Source organism: Petaurus breviceps, unplaced genomic scaffold (genome assembly GCF_028583685.1).
Source record: "Petaurus breviceps papuanus isolate PSGF00001 unplaced genomic scaffold, PetGlider_PUasm1.0 98, whole genome shotgun sequence".
NCBI classification, from domain to species: domain Eukaryota; kingdom Metazoa; phylum Chordata; class Mammalia; order Diprotodontia; family Petauridae; genus Petaurus; species Petaurus breviceps.
This window is the reverse complement of record NW_027187460.1, coordinates 10,301,311-10,315,430: the sequence shown is the minus strand read 5'-3', so window position 1 is coordinate 10,315,430 and position 14,120 is coordinate 10,301,311. Positions and strand designations below refer to the sequence as shown.

At 36.5% G+C, this 14,120-nt stretch overlaps 2 long non-coding RNA genes across 2 annotated transcripts in view; one reads left to right on the top strand and one right to left on the bottom strand.

The window, feature by feature from the left end:
- Window positions 1-9,257: 9,257 nt before the first annotated feature.
- LOC138156110 (uncharacterized) overlaps window positions 9,258-14,120 on the bottom strand; it is a 362,762-nt gene continuing 357,899 nt past the window's right edge. Inside the window, exon 2 of the long non-coding RNA XR_011167071.1 lies at window positions 9,258-9,529. This is a non-coding gene — a long non-coding RNA (uncharacterized lncRNA). The remainder of the gene's footprint in view (window positions 9,530-14,120) is intronic.
- LOC138156109 (uncharacterized) overlaps window positions 9,417-14,120 on the top strand; it is a 362,612-nt gene continuing 357,908 nt past the window's right edge. Inside the window, exon 1 of the long non-coding RNA XR_011167070.1 lies at window positions 9,417-9,536. This is a non-coding gene — a long non-coding RNA (uncharacterized lncRNA). The remainder of the gene's footprint in view (window positions 9,537-14,120) is intronic.

Genomic DNA, 14,120 nt, shown 5'->3' with positions numbered 1-14,120 from the left:
GTCAGATCTACAGATTTTGTGTACAAACCTCTGTTCTGCCCCTGACATTTCTCCTTAATAGGTTGATCTTTCACCTGGAAGATGGCTATCTACCTGAGAGTCAGTGTGACTTCAGAAAGGGTCGAGGAAAGAGTTGATATGGTGTTTGCTTCCTGACAACTCCAGGAGAAATGTGCTTCATTAGTGTTCATCTGGAATTATTCTGAATTAATGCATTCATCAGCATTTTTAGTCTTTCAAAACTTTTTTGTCACAATAATGTAAATTATAATTAAATTGTTTTTGTTGTATAAATGGTTCATCTGGTTCTGCTCACTTCTCTCTGCATTAGTTCATATCAGTCTTCCCAGGTTTTTCTGTAACTACCATTTTGGTCTTTTTATACTACAAATCATATTCTGTTTTATTCATATTACCATGATTTGTTCTACTATTTCCATGTTGATGGGCACCCCTTTAGTTTTCAGCGTTTTTAGAAGGATAAGAAAAAAAAAGATGTTATAAATGTTTTGGAATGCATAAATCATTTTCTTCTTTCTTTGATCTATTTGTGGTATGGTTCTAGTATTGATTACCTCTAAGCTGAAGGTTATTTGTAGTCTAATGAAATTTCATCATAGTCCCAAATTGTTTTCCAGAATGACTGAGCTAACTTGTAGATCCACCAACTTTCTCACCATATGTAGGTTTGGGTTAAATCTTGACTATGGACAAATAAGTCATAAGTATGGAATTGAGTCAAAACTTTTGTGATAAACAAGAGTTTGTTCAGTAATTACTGAATAATGAGGTAATCTTTTTACCCTTGATACTTTTGGGCAAACTTATTTTCCTTCTTGGCCAATATTTTTTTTCTGTCTGTATATTTAAAAAATCATAAAATAACCTTTGAATTCTTTGTATAACATACAAAATCTGATATATAAAGTATAGTTGGAGGGCTCTCTAGTGCTCTCATCTTTAGGTAGTAGCTATGTTAAGCTCTGTCAAGAGGCATAGAATCAGGTCTGAATCTAAGAGGATAAAATGCTGCATTAACAATTCGTGAGCAACTGTCAAGCCATTGAATCAAAAATTATAGAGTTGAATTGAAGCTTTCATTCATTTTATTTACTAAATGAACATTTATTAAGCACTTATCTTAATGATTAATTTTCCTTTTATATCATAATGCAATGTAATAATAATCCCTTTCACTTGTATCAGGCTTTATAGTTTACAATGCTTTTGCATCATGTATTTTGCAACCTTTGTCTTTCATAAAATTGTTTTTGCAAAAGTAACCTCTTTTGATTCTCACAATAATCTTTGGAGGTGAATTTGTCAACTATTATACTTCCCATATTTCAGATGAAATTGAAACTCAGAGACGCTATGTAACTCACTTGAGGACACATAGCCTAGTAAAAAATAAAGTTGGGATTCGAACTGAAGTCTCTTGACTGAAAATCTAAGTAGAAAATTTATTTGAAAAGTTGCTCCAAGTCAATCTGTCATGAATTAGCCTCAGAGTAACTACTTATATTATAAGATTTAGATAAAAACTCCTTTCTTATTAAGTTAACACTATCTGTCTAATTCTCCTTAGGATCCTCAAATAAATGCTTCTATTTATTTGTAGTTTTCATATTGCTTTTAGGGAGGCAAATCTGTATGATCCTTTCACCAATTTCATCTAGATCAAAAGAGAGTTGAGATAACACAATTTCTTTTTGTTCTCTGTTAAAAATAGTTAGACATAAGTAGCTGTTTGGGTGAAGTCAGGTGACTTCCCCATATGGATACAAAGTCTCTGAAATCAATTAAAGTTAATAAACATGCATTATGTGTCCTAGACTGTTTTCCCAATGTTAGAAATCCAAAGACAGATAATTTTAAAAATATGATTATTGAGTAGTCTATACACAAATGGAGAGGGCAAATATACCAAAAACTATCATAAATGGGAAAGGTTGATAAAACCAAAGGAGGTAGTCAGGCCAAACAAATTTGAAATTTTCTAAGGAGAATAAGGGAAGAATTCTTGGATGGGTATGAATTTGAATTGTTTTAAGGAAGTAAGTAGATATCAACAGGTAGAAATGTATACATTAGAGTATGAAAAGTGGATAAGAAGCAAAAATGGTGTGAACAACATAAAAGAAATAGCAGAGCATGGGAAAAATTGGAAGACAAAATATTTTTGTCTGGGGAAATTTCATGAAGAGTAAAAAGTATAAGATAAGGCTGGCTAGATTGGGTGGGACCATATTGTGGAGCACTGTGGGTGCCATAGCAAGAATTATTAATCACCATTAAAATGAGCACAAACCTATTGTGGGGTAAAGCCATTAAATTGGGACCCTAGATAATTGGGGTCTAATTATCTAATTATATCTAATAAATATCTAATTATCTAATTATAACCACTAATTAACCATGGTAAATAATTTCCTTTCTCCAGGCCTCATGTTTCTCTTTTAAATTTATGGTTTAAAAAAGATGATCATTATCATCTTTTCCACCTCAGAAATTCTATGATTTGAATATATTTTCAATTAAAAGTGTTAATTGCCTCTCAAAGTCATAGCTTTAAAGTACTTGAAAGTTAATGTACCTCTATCCTAAAGCTCTCTGATACAGCTCTCCTACTGTATCCCCACTGCCATGACATCTCAAAATCATCCCTAGAACTAACACTACAGGGCCCTGAAAACTGCAGTATAGAGATGCAATATACGGACTATACCTTAGTTTTCTATACTAGGCATATACTCCAAAGTCCCAGGAAACTCAATTAAGTTTGTCTTCATTTTAGGGGGAAATATTCTCACTCCTAGTCCATCCTTCATCTTCCAAAATATACTGAGAGAACAGAATGAGATTCATGCTATCTGGGGGCTTGGATTTCTCCAAGGAGTATTTAGCACAATTCTTTGATTTATCTACATTTACCCTTGATGACTATAACAAAAAAAAATTCATTTCCATTATCTATTTTTTATGTAGAAAGACAACCACACATTTTTATTTGCCACACATTGGCTTGTGACCCTAGAAAAGTCACTGAAACCCAAAGAGCCATAGATAACTCTCTGAGACTGTAAGTTGCAGAATATTTGCTGTTTTAAAGTGATAGAAGGAATTCCTATACCAATAAAGTGATAGATCTAATTGCCCCCACAACCAAAAATAAACAACAAAAAACAAAACAACAACAACAAAACTTTCTTCTATTTAAGTTGCCCAGAAGCAAAAATTTTTGTCCCTAGATGTTCATATTTTTTTTTATTTTACCAGTTTTGCTTTTCAAGGAATTCTTCTCTTCACTGGATTTTTGTGCCTCTTTTATCATTTGGTCTATTCTGTTTTTTAAGGTGTTATTTTCTTCTGTGTTTTTTGTGCCTCCTTTACCAAGTTGTTGACTTTTTTTCATGATTTTTTTGCATCAGTCTCAATTCTTTTCCCAATTTTTCTTCTATCTGTCTTACTTCATTTTTAAAAATCCTTTTTGAGCTCTTCCATGGCCTGAGACCAATTGACAATATTCTTTGAGGCTTTTGATGCAGGAATTTTTACTTTGTTGTTTCTTCTGAGTGTGTGTTTTGATCTTCCTTGTCACCACAATTGCTTTGTATGGTCATAATTTCTTTTCTGGTGTTTTTCATTTTCCCAAACTATTAGTTGATTTTTAACTTTGTTAAAATAGAGCTCTCCTTCCATATGGAAGCCTGTCCCAGGCTTCAGGGGTTTTGTGCAGTTGTTTTCAGGGGTAATTCCAGGAGCCTGTAAGTTTTTGGCTCTTCCAATGTGGTATGATCTAGGAAGAGGTATGTTTACTACTCTCTTGTACTGTGCACTGGTTTGTGAGTGAGCACAAGCACTCTTCTAACCCCTTGAACTGTGACCAAGGTCCCTGCTGCCCTGCAGCAGAAAACTCCTCTTTTCTAGTGCTCCTTACCACACTGGGACTAAAACCTAGCATTGTGACCCAAATCCAAGTATAAGCAATGCAACAGTTTTGCTCCTGGTGCCGGCAAAGGGACCTCTGTAAATCCCCTTCTGACCCATTGTTAGATCCCCTTACTGTGTGTGGGGTGAGTGGAAACCACCATTGCTGCCACTGATTCAGTTGCCCTCAGGCCTACTCCTACTTTGCTGTGGGCCAATCTGCACTGGTGTGGCCTGTGCTCCACTTCACTCCTCTCTCATCCTAGTACAACTGACCTTTACTGCCCACCTTCCAAGTTGTCTTGGGTTGGAAAATTGTTTCACTCCATTTTTTGTGGGTTCTGCTGTTCTAGAATTTATTTGGAGTCATCATTTAAAGGTATTTGAAAAGTTTTGGGGGAAAGTTCAGGCAAGTCCTTGCCTTTATTCTGCCATTTTGGCTCCACCTCCCCCCTAGAGTTTCAAAAGATGGTCCCTTAGTTAAGAATAGTGGTTCTTATATAAATTTGAGGATAGATGACTTTAGGAATAGAACTACATCATAAAAAATGTGGATAAGAGGTTCTGAAGGCCTGAAATATTCACTGAGGGATAATAAATGCAGTCAGGGAAATCTTATACCTAAAGAGAAGATATGAAACATTTTCAGACTGAAAAGCCACCAATATATAATGCACCAAAGAATGTCTCAATTTCAATGTGAGATTTTTACAAGTTAACTTTTATTATTATTATTTTCATTTTATAATGAACAATTACTAAAGGAAGATAATAGAGGAAAATTTAGAATAAAAATTTATAGAAGACGACTTTTCTATTATCAAATTGTAAACAGAAAACTCTATTCATACTGTATGGAATAACAGGATTCCCTGAGCAAAATTTAGGAAATATTGAGAGAGGAGATATTTAGTTTGCTCTTAGGAACCTGGAATGGTTGTGGCAGGGTGACTTAAAGACAATAAGTTTAAGATGCTTCTATCCAATAATGGACCATACCTAAATCTGTCAGTTTATGGAAGCAACATTTTTTATGCTGGATCTTGACAAGCTAGAGATGGTCAGTCTGAGGAAAGATTTTTCTACCAATTTGTAAGAGAATTATTTGATGGAATAAATATTTCTAACCTGGAGAAAAGAAAACAAGGCTGGGAATGGGAGCTATTGGAGGTTTTTTGTTTTGTTTTTAAAAGAATTTAATTCAGAAGATGCATTTTCCATCATGGTTCTACCTAAACTCACAGGGTTTAAACTTAGGAGCAATGAATTGAAATTGTGGAAAATCACATGATAGTTCAGTATAAGAAAACAACATCAACAATGATGACAACCCAACAACAATTACAACACTTCCTAACAGAGGTATCTAGAAGTAGAACAGATTGCTTCAGTATTATTTTCTCATTACAGATCAGATTATGTTCAAACTGGGATTAGAAGACCACTAATTTTTTCCCCAAAGTTTTATTGTTTTTTTTTTTAATTTTATGTTACATTTACAGATTATCTTTACCCTCTGAGAGAGATCTTTTTTTTTTTTTTAACAAAGTAAAACTGGTAAGGCAAATGAATAATAGTGACCTTATTTGAAAGTTCATGAAACATTCCACATCTGTAGCAAGATTACCTCTCCCCCTCTGCCCCCTCCCACCAACTCTATTTTAAATATGCCTATTTCCATCCCAATTTAACAAAAAAACAAGGAAGAAAAGATAAACAAATTTCATGAGTTCTGGAGAACGCCCACAGCACCCAACTTGGAGGCACCTGAATATTCCAACCTTGGGAATGGGTTTAACTCCTTTGATTGACTGCTAAACCAGAATAGGCCCAAACTGGTCAAACACAGTCTCTTTCCTGTGGGCCCTTTCCTGCTTCTTCCAAACAGTGAAGATTGCAGTTCACTAAAGAATTGAACTGGGAGTGGAGAATATTGATCCCCTTCTTTGACCTCAACTTTTAGAAAACGGCCTGAGGGTCTACTTTCCCATTAGCTATTAGTTAAGTTATAAAGAAGGATTGTATAGGATGGAATAAACAAGGGGAAACAGGAAACAAAACCAAACAAGAAAAAGAAAGAGAGCGGGTAATTTGCTTCAATCTGCATTCAAACTCTTCTTTCTAGTTCTTTCTATGAATGTAGACATCTCTATTCATCATGAATCTTTTGGAGTTTACGTATAGCCCTGCATTTCTGAGAAGAGTCCAGGCTATCAAACTTGGTCATTAGACATATGTTGTATCTATAATTGTGTACAAATTTTTACTGGTTCTGCTCTTCTCACTCAGCATCAGTTCATATAAGCCTCTCCAGGTAAATATGAAGTCCATCAGCTCTTCATTTCTTATGGCGCAATAGTATTCCATTACATTAATATACCATAGCTTGTTTAGGCATTCCCCAATTGATGGGCACCCCCTTAATTTCCAATTCTTTGCCACCACAAAAAGAGCTGCTATAAATGTTTTTGTACATATGGTCTTTCTCCTGCTCCTATGATAACTTTGGGATACAACCCTAGAAGTGGTATCGCTGGGTCAAAGGATATGAAGTTACTTAGGGCCCTTTGGGCTTAGTTCCAGAATGCTCTCCAAAATGGTTGAATCAGTTCACAACTCTACCAGCAATGTATTAGTGTACCAATTTTTCAACATCCTCTCCAGCATTTATCATTTTCCTGTTTTGTCCTTAGCCAATCTGACTGGTGAGATGTAGTACCTCAGAGTGGTTTTGATTTGCATTTCTCTAATCAATAGTGATTTAGAGCATCTTTTCATATGCTTATAGATTTCTTTAATTTCTTCCTCTAGGAACTGCCTGTTTATATCCTTTGACCATTTATCACTTGGGGAGTGACTTGTATTCTTATCAGTTTGACTCAGTGTAATGCAAATGTAAATTTTAAAGATCTTCCCTGCCCCTAGGCTAAAGTGCACCAGAAGCCTGGGGAGGGAGGCTTGTTTTTCAGTAGATACTTTTTGATTGGCCAGTGGGTCAATAAGGTTGTTACATTCTCTGAGCCAGGAGAAGGCTATATAAGCCCTGATGTGTAGCTTTGTTTTGGGACTCACTTTGAGAAGTGTTCTGTAATTTGATCTGAATTCTGGGAAGCCGTTGTTGAGAGTCCCCCGGCTTTGAAAAACCCAGAATGTGGAAACCCAGATGTTGACTGGGTATGGATGTAATGGTTGGACAGTTTGGAAATCTGTCTACTTGATGTTTCTGTCTTGATAATTATGCCTGTATACTTTGAGGTTCAGGGTGCTGACCTTTTCTCCTGAACAAGGTAAAGGATATATGTCTGACTGATTAAAGTAAGCTTGTTAACTCATTTTGAGTTGCTTTCCTTTAACAAAGCAGATCCAAGAACCTGTATGGGCAGCAAACCCTGAGGACGAGCTTGGGGTGCTTGCTGCTACAAAATGGTGTCACGAACAGGATCTGCAGAGTAAAAGGAAAGTATGGGGACTGGGATAATTGTTTGTTTCCCAGTTGTGGTAGCTGTGATTCTGTGGAGCTGTGGAGCAGGAGAGAAGAACGGCCTGCTTGCAGACTTCGCTGAGCTGAGAGCAGGAATGGTGAGCTGCCTGCATCGGGACCTGGGCAGAAGCCAGGAGCGGCTGCCGCCTGAGGGAGAAGAAGGAGCCCAGGAGTTCGGAATTCAGCCACAGGAAAAGATAAGAACTGAGCAACAAAGCAGGGGCACTGTGTGTGTTTCCTGGCTGCTTCCCACAGTTTGGGACCCTGGGGGAGGATGGACTTGTGACTGTGTTGGGTGGGATGAAGTGCCTTGGATCCCCAGGGACCCCACCTTGTTGGTTTTGTTGCCCAGCCCCCTCTCTATGCTTGGAAGCAGGGGCTGGAGCTGTGTGAGGGGAAGGACACTCCCCTCCCCCCAGAACTTTATTTGAACTCTTGTTCTGAATTGAAGTGATAATGCTATGTACTTTGTGTTTGTTTAAGGCCCAGTGGCCACTTTGGTAACTTTAGTTCTAGAGTACCTTGAAAATGTAACCTAAGAATGTACTTTGTGTTTGTTTAAGGCCCAGTGGCCACTTTGGTAACTTTACTTCTGTACTTTGAAAATGTGACCTAAGAAATGTTCAGTGCTAATTCAAAAGTAAATTGTCTATGCTATGGGCATGAAAGATCTTGGGGCCGAATTGAATGATGTCATGTTTTGATCTTCTCTGTTCTGGGTTTGTTACTGAATAAAATAGAGAGCACCTATGCTGGTATTTTGAACCTGGGAAGTTGCCTTTGCTTGGTATTACATTACATTATGGCGTAGTCTGTAAGGAGTACAAAGCATAGTGCCTCTATTTGTTCCAGGATCCATGGCCATTTAGATTGAGATTGTAAGGCCAAGGATCCTGGAGGGGTGGAATGTGATAGTAATGGCAATTAAAGATTCCCCTGTATTGGCTTGGTTTTCAAATTGATTGTATTAAAACCCAGAGTTTGTTAATCCCACCTGTGGGATGGGCTTGTTGATGTGAAAAGAAAGTCCTGAAGTGGGAGGAGCTGGTGATGTAGATTTGGAGAGACAAGAGAGAGGCGGAAGTTCTTTTTGGAAGCAGCACCTCGTGGAGAGGGAGAGACTAAGAGATTGCTGGTGGCCGCTTTGAATTGCCCTGGACTTTTGAGACCTGCCCCCTGAGCTGCCAAGGACTGAGGAGACATGGCTGTTTTGCTGGTACTTTGTCTGTCTGTTTTGATGTTATTTTGCCAGATTTGTCCACTGGTGAAAGACTGTCCTGTTGAAGAAGTCCTGGAACCTGGCATTTGGTTAAGAAGGCCTGAGACTGTCCTGCAGACAGAGAGTGAATACTGTCCACTGGTGAGGGACAGTACTGAGAGTGAATACTGTCCACTGGTGAGGGACAGTACTGTTGTTGCAGGGGTCTGAAGACTGTCCGGCAGACAGAATGAATACTGTCCACTGGTGAAGGACAGTGCTGTTGTTGCAGGGGTCTGGGAGCCTTTCTGTTGGTTCAGAAGCCCTGAAGAAGGATTTTCTTGTTGTATGTTTACAGAAATCCTGGGAGAGGGCTTTGCTAATGTGTTCAGGGGTTCTAGGACTGTTCTACAGACAGAGGATAAATTCATGAAGGGACTGGCAATGTATCTTATGGCCTTGCTAAGCCTTGTCTCTCCAGGAACTAAGATTGCTGAGAACTTGCCTCGTGTCAAGATGAAGAAAAGACCTCCATTTGGGTATTAAGTGCTGTGTTTAAACTTGATGTAACTCTGGGGTAGATTCAATTGTGATCCAGGGGTGGGGAACTTTTGACCTTTTTGTGTTCTATGGTTGAGCAAATGAATGTATTTTACTTATGTTTGGAAACTAATCTCCATTTGAGAAGAGGGGCTTTGTGGTGGACTTAATTAAGGTATAGCCTAGGGGTGGAGAAGTATTTGGAACAGAGACTTTGTAATTGATTGAATGATTGGAAAGTCCTGGGGTGGGGTAGGCCTTGGAGATGATTTAATCACACTTAGTAAATGCTGTATTTTGAATGATGTCATGTTTTGATCTTCTCTGTTCTGGGTTTGTTACTGAATAAAATAGAGAGCACCTATTCTGGTATTTTGAACCTGGGAAGTTGCCTTTGCTTGGTATTACATCACACTCAGTTCTCTGTATATTTTAGAAATGAGGCCTTTATCAGAGACATTGGTTGTAAAAATTCTTTCCCAATTTCCCACTTCCCTCTTAATCTTGGCTATATTGGCTTTGTACAGAAGCTTTTCAATTTCATATAATCAAAGTTATCCATTTTGCATTTTATAATGCTCTCTAATTCTTGTTTTGTCATGAAGTCTTCCCCTCTCCATAAATCTGACAGGTAAACTGCTCCTTGCTTTTCCAGCATACTTGCAATATCATCCTTTATACCTAGATCATGCACCCATTTAGACTTAATTTTGGTATATGGCACTAGATAATGGTCTATGCACACTTTCTGCCATACTATTTACCAGTTTTCCAAGCAGTTTTTGTCAAATAGTGAATTCTTATCCCAAAAACTGGGATCTCTGGGTTTATCAAAGAGTAGATTATTATAGTGATTGACTGCTGAGTCTCGTGTACCCAATCTATTCCATTGATCCACTGCTCTATTCTTCAGCCAGTATCAAGTACTTTTGGTGACTGCTGCTTTATAATACAGATTAAAATCTGGTATGGCTAGGCCACCTTCCCTAGCATTTCTTTTCATTAATTCCCTTGATATTCTGGGCCTTTTGTTCTTCCAAATGAATTTTGTTACTTTTTTTTCTGCTTTTATAAAGTAATTTTTTTGGTAAATTTTGATTGGTATGGCACTAAATATGTAAATTAATTTAGGTAAAATTGACATTTTTATAATATTAGCTCGACCCAGCCATGAGCAATTGATGTTTTTCCAATTAGTTAGATCTGACTTTATTTGTGTGAAAAGTGTTTTGTAGTTGTGTTCATACAAGTCCTGGGTTTGTTTTGGCAGGTAGATTCCCAAATATTTCATAATGTCTATAGTAACTTTAAATGGGATTTCTCTTTCTATCTCTTGCTGTTGGATTTCATTAGAAATACACGGGAATGCTGAGGATTTGTGTGGGCTCATTTTATATCCTGCAACTTTGCCAAATTTATTTATTGTCTCAAGTAGTTTTTTACTTCATTCTTTAGGATTCTCCAAGCATATCTTCATATAATCTTCAAAGAGTGATAACTTTGTCTCTTCTTCGCCTAATTTGATTCCTTTGGTTTCTTTTTCTTCTCTAATTGCTACTGCTAATATTTCTAGAACCAGACTGAATAAGAAGGGTGATATTGGACACCCTTGTTTCACCCCTGATCTTATTGGAAATGCTTCTCACTTATCCCCATTACATATAAAACTTGCTGATGGCTTTAAATAGGCTATACTTATTATTTTAAGGAAGGCTCCATTTATTCCTATACTTTCTAGTGTTTTCAATAGGAGTGGATGTTGTACTTTGTAAACAGACTTTTCTGCATCTATTGAGATAATCATGTGGTTTCTGCTAGTTTTATTGTTGATATGTTCAATTATACTGATGATTTTCCTAATATTAAACCATCCTTGCATTCCTGGAATAAATCCTACCTGATCATAGTGTATTTTCTTGTGATAAGTTGCTGTAGTCTTTTTGCTAATATTTTATTTAAAATTTTTGCATCTATATTCCTGAGGGAAATTGGCCTATAATTTTCTTTTTTCCATTTTATCTCTTCCTGATTTAGGTATCAGTATCATGTTTGTGTCATAAAAAGAATTTGGTAGAACTTCTTCACTAATTTTCCCAAATAGTATGTACAGTATTGGAATCAATTATTCTTTAAATGTTTGATAGAATTTGCTAGTAAATCCATCTGGCCCTGGAGATTTTTTCCTAGGGAGTTCATTGATGTCTTGTTCAATTACTTTTTCTGAGATGGGGTTATTTAAGTAATTTCCTTCTTCTTCAGTTAATCTGGGCAACTTAATTTTTGTAAATATTCATCCATTTCACTAAGATTTTCAAATTTATGTGCTTATAATTTGACAAAATAATTCTGAATTGTTTTAATTTCCTCTTATTTAGAGGTAGATTCATTCTTTCCATTTTTGATACTCATACTTTTGTTTTATTCCTTCTTTTTTATCATATTGACTAAGGGTCTATCAATTTTATTTTATTTTTCCATAAAGCCAGCTCTTAGTTTTATTTATTAATTCAATTATTTTTAGTTTCAATTTTATTAATCTCTCCTTTGGTTTTCATTATTTCTAATTTAGTATTTAATTGCAGATTTTCATTTTGTTCTTTTTCTAGCTTTTTCAAGTGCATGCCGAATTCATTGACCTCCCTTTTCTCAATTTATTCATGTAAAACTTCCCCTAAGAACTGTCTTTCATGCATCCCACAAATTTTGGTATGTTGTCTCATTGTTGTAATTCTCTCAAATGAAGTTACTGATTGATTCTATAATTTCTTGCTTGACCCACTCATTCTTTAGGATTAAATTGTTTAGTTTCCAATTAGTTTTTAGTCTATCTTTCCATGACCCTTTATTGCATATGATTTTTTATTGCATCATGATCTGAGAATGATGCATTTAATATTTCTGCCTTTCTGCACTTAATTGTGATGTTTTTATGGCTAGTACATGGTCAGTTTTTGTGTATGTGCCATGTACTGCTGAGAAGAAGGTATATTCCTTTTTATCCCCATTCAGTTTTCTCCAGAGATCTATCATACCTACCCTCTCTAAAAATTCTATTTTGAGGTTGGATTTATCAAATTCAGAGAGGGGGAGATTAAGGTCCCCCACTAGTATAGTTTTGCTATCTATTTCTTCCCCTACTTCTCTTAACTTCTACTCTAGGAATTTGGATGCTATACTATTTGGTGCATATATGTTAAGTAATGATATTGCTTCATTCTTGATGGTGCCTTTTAGCAGGATATATTTTCCTTCCTTATCTCTTTTAATTAGATCAACATTTGCTCTTGCTTTATCTTAGATAAGGATTGCTACCCTGCTTTTTTTTTTTTTACTTTAGTTGAGGCATGATATATTTTACTCCAGCCTTTTACCTTTACCCTGTGTGTATCCCTCTGTTTCAGATGTGTTTCTCGTAAACAGCATATTGTAGGATTATAGTTTTTAATCCATTCTGCTATCTGCCTCCATTTTATGGGAGAGTTCATCCCATTCACATTCACTTGTGATTACTATCTGCCTCTTTCCCTCCATACCATTCCCCCCCCCATTTATGCTTTTATTTTTCTTCCCTTCTCCCTTCCCCTCCTTAAGAGTTTTCCTTTTGACCACCACCTCCCTCAGTATTCCCTTCTTATTAGCCCCCCTCCCTTTTCCTCCCCTTCCCCCTTGCTTCTTCCTTTCCTTCTAACTACCCCCTCTATCTTAGCCCTTCCCCCCACCTACTACCTGTAGGATATAATATATTTTTATGCTTAATGTAATATATTATTTCTTCTTTGAACCAAGATTGATAAGAACAGATCTCATGTAAAGCTCCTGTCCATCCCCTCTTTCCCTCTGTTATGATATATTTTGTGTTTTTTTCTCAATAGAGTCTTATGATTAACTGGTAGTGTTATTCCCTCCTTGCACCAGGACCAATGAGGGAAAAGCTCATATAATGCTCATCTCCCTCACTTCTTTCCCTCTATTATATTTTTTATGCCTCTTTGTGTGACATAATTTATCCTTTTCTGCCTCATTCTTTCTTCTTCTTCCATTGCAGTCCCTTTGTAGCCCTTAATAAGGTATTTTTTATCATCATTTTGTATAATTTTTACCCATACCTTCTACTTGTCTATAAACAGTTTGCTCTTATTAAATAACAGGCTTTGTGTGTGTGTGTGTGTGTGTGTGTGTGTGTTTTCCTTGTTTGCCTTTCTATGTCTCTCTTGCATCTCTTAATTGGAGGTTGAATTTTCCATTGAGCTCTGGCTTTTTCATCATGAAGGTCTGGAAATCTGTTATATCGTTAAATGACCTTGCCTGGAAGAATATGTTCAGTTTTGCTGGGTTTGTGATACTTTGTTGTAACCCAAGCTCTTTTTCCTTGAAGAAAATTGTGTTCCACTGCCTCCAATCTTTCAGTGTAGAGGCTGCCAGATCCTGTGCGATCCTCACTGTGGTTACACAATATTTGAATTGTTTCCTTCTGGCCACTTGTAGTATTTTCTCCTTTACCTGGTAGTTCTGGAGTTTGGCCACAACATTTCACAGACTTTTCAATTTGGGATCTCTTTCAGGAGGTGATCAGTGGATTCTCTCAATTTCTATTTTACCTTCTGGTTCTAGTATCTCAGGGCAGTTTTCTTTGATGAGCTCTTGGCAGATGTTGTCCAGGCTCATTTTTTCATCATGATTTTCCAGTACGCCTATGATTCTCAGATTGTGTCTCCTGGATCTGTTTTCCAGGTCAGTTATTTTTCCATTGAGATATTTTACCTCTTTTTCTAATTTTTCCTTCTTGATGTTTTGTTTGACTAATTCTTGGTTCCTCATAGAATTAGTTGCTTCAATTTGGTTGATTCTAGTTTTTAGCAAATTATTTTCCTCAGTTAGTATTTGGAGCTCCTTTTCCATATCACACATTTTTCTTTTTAAGGAGCCGTTTTCTTTTTTTTTTTTTTTAAAGCAATTGGGGTTAAGTAACTT